At 34.5% G+C, this 8,265-nt stretch overlaps 1 non-coding gene across 1 annotated transcript; it reads left to right on the top strand.

The window, feature by feature from the left end:
- Positions 1–1,508: 1,508 nt before the first annotated feature.
- LOC146924468 (small nucleolar RNA R71) lies at positions 1,509–1,615 on the top strand. The gene has a single exon (XR_015013041.1). It is a non-coding gene; the product is annotated as a small nucleolar RNA R71 (small nucleolar RNA).
- Positions 1,616–8,265: the final 6,650 nt, after the last annotated feature.

The following is an 8,265-nucleotide window of genomic DNA, read 5'->3' as shown; positions in this document are numbered from 1 at the left end:
TCACACAATGGTCAATTATATCTAACATGCAGCAAGAATCTTTAATGGAGGGATTTTTCATTAGTTTAGCAAGTTCAAATTCAACAGTATCTTTACCAACATTAAATTCCAACTTCCCATGTTTAACATCAATTATAGCCCCAGCGGTAGCAAGGAAAGGCCTTCCCAAAAGTATTGGTACTTGGTTGTCCTCCTCTATTTCCATCACAACAAAGTCCGTAGGGACATAGATTTCTCCTACCTTGACAGGGACATCCTCTATGATTCCAGCTGGATACTTAAGGGAACGGTCCGCTAATTGTAGGGTCATCCTAGTTGACTTAAGTTACCCCAACCCCAATCTTTCGTAAAGAGATAAAGGCATCAAACTGACACTGGCTCCTAAGTCACACATTGCCCTCCTCACTATTTCAGACCCTATGACACAAGGTATGGAGAAACTTCCTGGATCCTTAAGCTTGGGTGGCAACTTATTTTGGATGATGGCACTACATTCTTCCGTAAGGTTCACCGTTTCACTTTCCTCAATTTTCCTCTTTTTTGAAAGAATTTCTTTTAAAAATTTAGCATAGGTAGGCATTTGAGTTAGAACATCGGTGAAGGGAATATCAATGTAGATTTTATTCATCATTTCAATGAACTTTTTAAATTGCTCATCAAGCTTAGACTTGGCAAATCTTTGAGGGAAAGGGATTTTTGGTTTGAAGAGGGGTGGTGTAACTTCCTCACTTTGTGGTTTCTAACTCTCTTCTTTGGTCATCTCACCTTGTGGTTCACTAGTCTCTTCCTCACTAGGCTTGACTCTTAAGGGGTCTTCTAATTGCTTACCACTTCTAAGTGTAACGGCGTTCATTCTAGGTTGGCAAAATTGAACCACTAGAGAGAGCTGAGCCTCTAAGACTTTGTTGTGAGAGGAAATAGAGTCTACTTTTGATGTAAGTGAAACAAAAGATTCATTCAAAAGTCTAGTTTGATTTGCAAGCTCCTTAAGCTGCTCGGATTGGTTAAGAAGATAATTTTCCATTAAAAGTTCAAGATTAGACTTTTGAATAACCTTTTGATCATTAGCATAACTTGGTGGTGTTGTTCCTTGAACCAGGGGTTTTTCATTAGGGCTTTGGTCAAAACTTACCCCTTGGTTGTTTTGAATAAAGTTTATTTGCTCAACACTACCTAGTTTGCATTCACTACATGTTTTACAAGGAGATGTAGAAGTAGTATCACTAACATTAAGTTTTTCAAATTTGTGGGTTAGTGCATCAATCCTAGAAGCAAGGTGGTCATAGTTAGAGACTTCGTACATACCTGCCCTCTTTTTGGAGGGTGAAGACCTTGTAGAGAATTCTTCATCAGTCCATAGAAAGAGATTTCGAGCCATGTCTTCAATCAAGGCATAAGCTGTTTCGAAGTCCTTGTTCATTAGAGCACCACCTGCAGCTGTATCAACAAAGATTTTAATGGCCTGAGATAAACCATTGTAGAAAGTGTGGATGATCAACCATTCCTCTAGTCCATGGAGGGGGCAAAGTTTAAGCATATCCTTAAAACGTCCCCATGAATCATGAAGAGATTCCCCCTCTTTTTGAGTGAATTGAAAAAGCTTGGCCCTTAGTTGGCCGATTTTTGAAGGGTGAAGGAAACGGATAGGAAATTCACGCTTCAATTGGTCCCACGAGGTGATGGAACCAACTCTTAGGGAATGGAACCAATTAAAAGCCTTGTTTTTTAGAGAAAAGGGGAAGAGATGCAGTCTCAAAGTTTCTTGGTTTTTCTTATAAGTTACGGTGAGCCGCCAAAAAGTTGAGATATGGAGATTGGGATCCTCATCGGGGGATCCCGAAAAATAATTTTGTTGCACCATCTTAAGTTGGGCAGGTTTAATTTCAAAATCTTCATCTTCAACCGTTGGATACACAATAATAACATATGACTCTTCCGTTGAAGGAGTCACGTATTCTTTAAGAGCACGTCTTTCAGCCATGTTGGTATTATTTTTATGCTTTCCAAGAAGTTAATGATGAAGAAAAATAAAAAGTAAAAAAAATAAAATTTAAAAAGAAAAGAGAAAGAAGAAGAGAGAATTCTAATCACTAAGAAAAAACTAATTAAATTAGTTAACTCCCCGGCAACGGCGCCAAAAACTTGATAGGGCCAAACCGCAAGTGCACGGCCTATCGAAGTAATAGTAGTAAGTAAAAGTATCGTTCCGCTAGGGAGTTGTTCAACTTAATTAACCTTTAGTGAATGATTAGAGGGAGAGAAAGTTTAGTAAAAAGGGGTTTTGATTGCTGAAGATAAAAACAATATTATTAAAAAGCCTCGGGATCATTGGTTCATCATAATGACAAATCCTTCACTAGACAAGACCTAAACATCTAATTTCATGGTTTACACCCTAATTTCTAAAGACCGGTTTCCCTTAGCCCCTCACCTTTCCGATGGAAGTCCGGTGAGAGTTTACTTCTAGTAACCAAGCCTATTTCGCTGACATGATTACTAGAAGACGCATAGAGGATTGAAACTACTCTTTGTCTCAATAATTGCAAAGACTATTTCACTGTTTTGCAATTATTGTCTAGATTCACTTGTTCCAACATCAAGACTCCGCTCTCGCTTTATGAATTGATGTTTGGGATGATGGATTAACGATTATCAGACCCTCCGCGTTCGCTTCCACAATTTGATAATTGTTAATCCATGTTAAGACGGTGAATCTAGATTAGAAATTAGAGTTACATAGAAATTAGGGTTTAGGCTTGTTTTGTTTAGGATTGAGTCATTAGACTCCCCAATAATCCCAAGACGAAGAAGTCTACTCACTCATGTTCATCGTAGACATGGGGGAAGAAGAGAGAAAAACAGTAAAATAAATTGCAAAGAAAGTAAAAGGAAAATAAATACTTTTTATTGAAATAATACTTGAAATAAACAAAGTAAAAGGGTCCTGTTCTATGGTGGAGAGCTACTCTATTTATAGCTTTACAATCGACTTAGAAACTGAGCAACTAAAGGGATAAAACGCTAAAGCTGCAACAGGGTAACTTGGGCCCGAAGAAAAGCAACAAAACAGGAATCTGGGGACGGGCACGGCCGTGCCACATGTTAGCACGAGCCGTGCCAAGCTTCTGACTTTGGGGGAACATATTTTTGTTTCGTATCTTCGTATTCTTGCGCTGTATTTGCTCCAGTCCTCTTTCTTTTGCTCCAAGGCACCTTCCACCATATATTTATTCCTAAAATAAAATAAAAGACAATTTAAAGTAAAATATTCTAAAAGGAAATAAAATGCAATAAAACTAAATCAAATCTTATTTAAAACTAAACTAAATAAAGCATTAAAATAGACTAATCTATGACTCATCAACATCTTACATCTTACATCTTAAACATCTTGAACATCATGAACATCTTATATGATTCCAATAATCTGGACAACATCTTACAACTTTACAACTTAGACCGACATTTACAACTATATGACATTAATGGTCAACAACAGCAAAACAGCAACATATGCAGCATATAAACACCTCTTATATATCATATCAACATTAAAGAATGAATCACATCATCATAAACATCGTAAACAATACATAAAGTGCATATATAACAATATCTCACTACTATTAATCTTAATCATCTTAATTCAGGTTTTCTGGACAGCTTCTAACATCATAAATAACTTTCATTCCTACCCCAAGGTCGTCTCATGACTACATGTGCGAAAGGTTCGCAAGGCAACAATTCAAGACAGCCTACCACTAGTTAGACTCATCACAGCATAGGTTAAATACTCTTAAACACCTTAATTGAACTCATAGTACACAAGCTTTGAAGTTTGGAGACAATCCATAAGTTTTAGTTTAACTTAGAAATAGTTATGTTGAATTTTCATAAAGTTTTACTAAGACCCACTTGAAGTATTTTCATCATAACTCAAAATCTAAAAATCATTTTTGAGCCAAACTAAGACCATTAGAAAGCTAACACAATTATCTAAAACTTTCATGTTTACACCGAAGGCAAATTCAAAACGAAAAAGGGTGAAAAATGTGAATGTTTTCTAGATTGGCCTGACAAAAAATCGGTGGCCGATTTTGACAAATCGGGGGCCGATTTTGGGCTTCTCAGCAATTCAAAAATCAGTTTAACAATGCATTTTTCACTTAAGAATCGCTCTTAAATCCCAATTTTCATCAACCCAAATTCCAAAATTGATAGAAACCTCTACCTATGATTATTCTATGAACTGAACACCAACTGGACATGAATTTGATAGACTCCTATTCAACTAACAACCTATAATGACTTCAAACCCTAATTCTTAAATTCTCACAAACTCAACCTACAACATGTTAAATCTAATTATCAGAATTACAGACTTAATAATACAGAATGTTAGTCTCACCCTTACCTTAAGAAATCGATCGGCAACCTCCCTTCTTTGGTTCTTATCTTCTCTTGTCTTTCTCCCTTTTCTCCCAAAAACTGATCGTACGTTAAAACAATTTCTAACGTAATACTCTTCTATTTATAATACTAACTTCTCTTCTTAAATCTAGGTCCAATAACTCTCTTCTTTCTATTTCAGCCCCCAAATCTACTTATTCTAATAATTATATTTCTGCACTAAATATACTCTCCCACTAAATATATTCTTCCACTAAATATATTCTTCCACTAAATATATTCTTCCACTAAATATATTCTCCCACCAAATATATTCTTCCACTAAATATATTCTATTAAATAATAAAATAAAACCACTTAATAAAATATCAACACATCACATATATAAATAAATCATACAATTAGACTCTAACTCAATAAAAATAGATAAATAACAAGGAGGGCGTTACAACTCTCCCCAACTTAAAAGAATTTCGTCCTCGAAATTCAGAGCACAAGAGAAAATGAATTTAATTATTGCAAAAATATCTTAAACTATATATAACAAAATAGAAACTTCAAACAATACACAAAAACCACATTAAAATTAGTCATTTAAACATGATCACATAATAAAACATAACTATTATATAGAAAACACAACGACAGTATTCAACCGTCACACGACACAACGACTCAACTACTTGGCCGGACGGACCGACCTGCTCTGATACCAATTGTAACACCCCGTTTTCCCAACATAAAAATTTCGTAAAATAAATCAGAGTTTCCCAATCATAAACGGAGTGTCAAATTCTTTCCTTAAAAATCATAAACTGAATAAATAAATATTAATCCTTCAAAATCCAACAACGTAATATTTAAAACTTCACAGCAGAATTATTTCAACATCTTAAATAACCTTTGGCACAAGGGCCTCAACATAAAATCTTAGTTCAACAATAATTCTTGAAAACTTCAAAAATAATACGTAAGGAACAGAAAGCAACAACAAAATTCCCATCTCGTTACGTATCAGAGCACCTAAGACACACACTTGTGAGGAGTCCACTCACGACCGCAACTAATATTGGTTACCTGCAAGTTACCCATACGAAGAGCAACATTTTCAAGCAGAAGGGGTGAGATTTCACAAACAACAATATTAAGCATATAATTCATCAATCACATTTAACAACATAAACATCATCGAAATATCATAATAATAATCATATAAGATCATAGCATCATCATAAACATCATCAACATATCATAATAATAATCATGTAACATCATAGCATCATCATAAACCACTTCATAAACATTCATCAACATCAACTTCATAAATCAACTTGACGACTTTGACTCGGCTATGCAACTTCAACTCGACTATGCAACTTCAACTCGACTATGCAACTCTTATCATCTTAAATCATCTCAATAATGCAAATGCATGTGGTACCAATTCCAGGGCATCAAGCTCTCAACTTAATTGAGCGTAAAAAGGCTCCAGGGCATCAAGCCCCCAACATAATTGAGCAAAAGCTCCAGGGCATCAAGCCCCCAACATAATTGAGTAAAAGCTCCAGGCATCAAGCCCCCAACGTAGTTGAGCAAAAGCTCCAAGGCATCAAGCCCCCAACAAGAATGAATATGCATGGACTCAACATCTTACATCTTAAACATCTTGAACATCATGAACATCTTATATGACTCCAATAATCTGGACAACATCTTACAACTTTACAACTTAGACCGACATTTACAACTATATGACATTAATGGTCAACAACAGCAAAACAGCAACATATGCAGCATATAAACAACTCTTATATATCATATCAACATTAAAGAATGAATCACATCATCATAAACATCGTAAACAATACATAAAGTGCATATATAACAATATCTCACTACTATTAATCTTAATCATCTTAATTCAGGTTTTCTGGACAGCTTCTAACATCATAAATAACTTTCATTCCTACCCCAAGGTCGTCTCATGACTACACGTGCGAAAGGTTCGCAAGGCAACAATTCAAGGCAGCCTACAACTAGTTACAGCATAGGTTAAATACTCTTAAACACCTTAATTGAACTCATAGTACACAAGCTTTGAAGTTTGGAGACAATCCATAAGTTTTGGTTTAACTTAGAAATAGTTATGTTGAATTTTCATAAAGTTTTACTAAGACCCACTTGGAGTATTTTCATCATAACTCAAAATCTAAAAATCATTTTTGAGCCAAACTAAGACCATTAGAAAGCTAACACAATTATCTAAAACTTTCATGTTTACACCGAAGGCAAATTCAAAACGAAAAAGGGTGAAAAATGTGAATGTTTTCTAGATTGGCCTGACAAAAAATCGGTGGCCAATTTTGACAAATCGGGGGCCGATTTTGGGCTTCTCAGCAGTTCAAAAATAAGTTTAACAATGCATTTTTCACTTAAGAATCGCTCTTAAATCCCAATTTTCATCAACCCAAATTCCAAAATTGATAGAAACCTCTACCTATGATTATTCTATGAACTGAACACCAACTGGACATGAATTTGATAGACTCCTATTCAACTAACAACCTATAATGACTTCAAACCCTAATTCTTAAATTCTCACAAACTCAACCTACAACATGTTAAATCTAATTATCAGAATTACAGACTTAATAATACTGAATGATAGTCTCACCCTTACCTTAAGAAATCGATCGGCAGCCTCCCTTCTTTGGTTCTTATCTTCTTTTGTCTTTCTCCTTTTTCTCACAAACACTGATCGTACGTTAAAACAATTTCTAACGTAATACTCTTCTATTTATAATACTAACTTATCTTCTTAAATCTAGGTCCAATAACTCTCTTCTTTCTATTTCAGCCCCTAAATCTACTTATTCTAATAATTATATTTCTTCACTAAATATAGTCTCCCACTAAATATATTCTTCCACTAAATATATTCTTCCACTAAATATATACTCCCACTTAATATATTCTTCCACCAAATATATTCTCCCACTAAATATATTCTCCCACTAAATATATTCTATTAAATAATAAAATAAAACCACTTAATAAAATATCAACACATCACATATATAAATAAATCATACAAATAGACTCTAACTCAATAAAAATAGATAAATAACAAGGAGGGCGTTACAACTCTCCCCAACTTAAAAGAATTTCGTCCTCGAAATTCAGAGCACAAGAGAAAATGAATTTAATTATTGCAAAAATATCTTAAACTATATATAACAAAATAGAAACTTCAAACAATACACAACAACCACATTAAAATTAGTCATTTAAACATGATCACATAATAAAACATAACTATTATATAGAAAACACAACGACAGTATTCAACCGTCACACGACACAACGACTCAACTACTTGGCCGGACGGACCGACCTGCTCTGATACCAATTGTAACACCCCGTTTTCCCAACATAAAAATTTCGTAAAATAAATCAGAGTTTCCCAATCATAAACGGAGTGTCAAATTCTTTTCTTAAAAATCATAAACTGAATAAATAAATATTAATCCTTCAAAATCCAACAACGTAATATTTAAAACTTCACAGCAGAATTATTTCAACATCTTAAATAACCTTTGGCACAAGGGCCTCAACATAAAATCTTAGTTCAATAATAATTCTTGAAAACTTCAAAAATAATACGTAAGGAACAGAAAGCAACAACAAAATTCCCATCTCGTTACGTATCAGAGCACCTAAGACACACACTTGTGAGGAGTCCACTCACGACCGCAACTAATATTGGTTACCTGCAAGTTACCCATACGAAGAGCAACATTTTCAAGCAGAAGGGGTGAGATTTCACAAACAACAATATTAAGCATATAATTCATC

The sequence above is a fragment of the Medicago sativa genome, chromosome 5, assembly GCF_051527215.1.
Source record: "Medicago sativa cultivar Bolivia chromosome 5, Bolivia_mono, whole genome shotgun sequence".
NCBI lineage: Eukaryota > Viridiplantae > Streptophyta > Magnoliopsida > Fabales > Fabaceae > Medicago > Medicago sativa.
The sequence above is the reverse complement of the archived record's forward strand: the minus strand, read 5'-3'. Positions and strand labels throughout refer to the sequence as shown.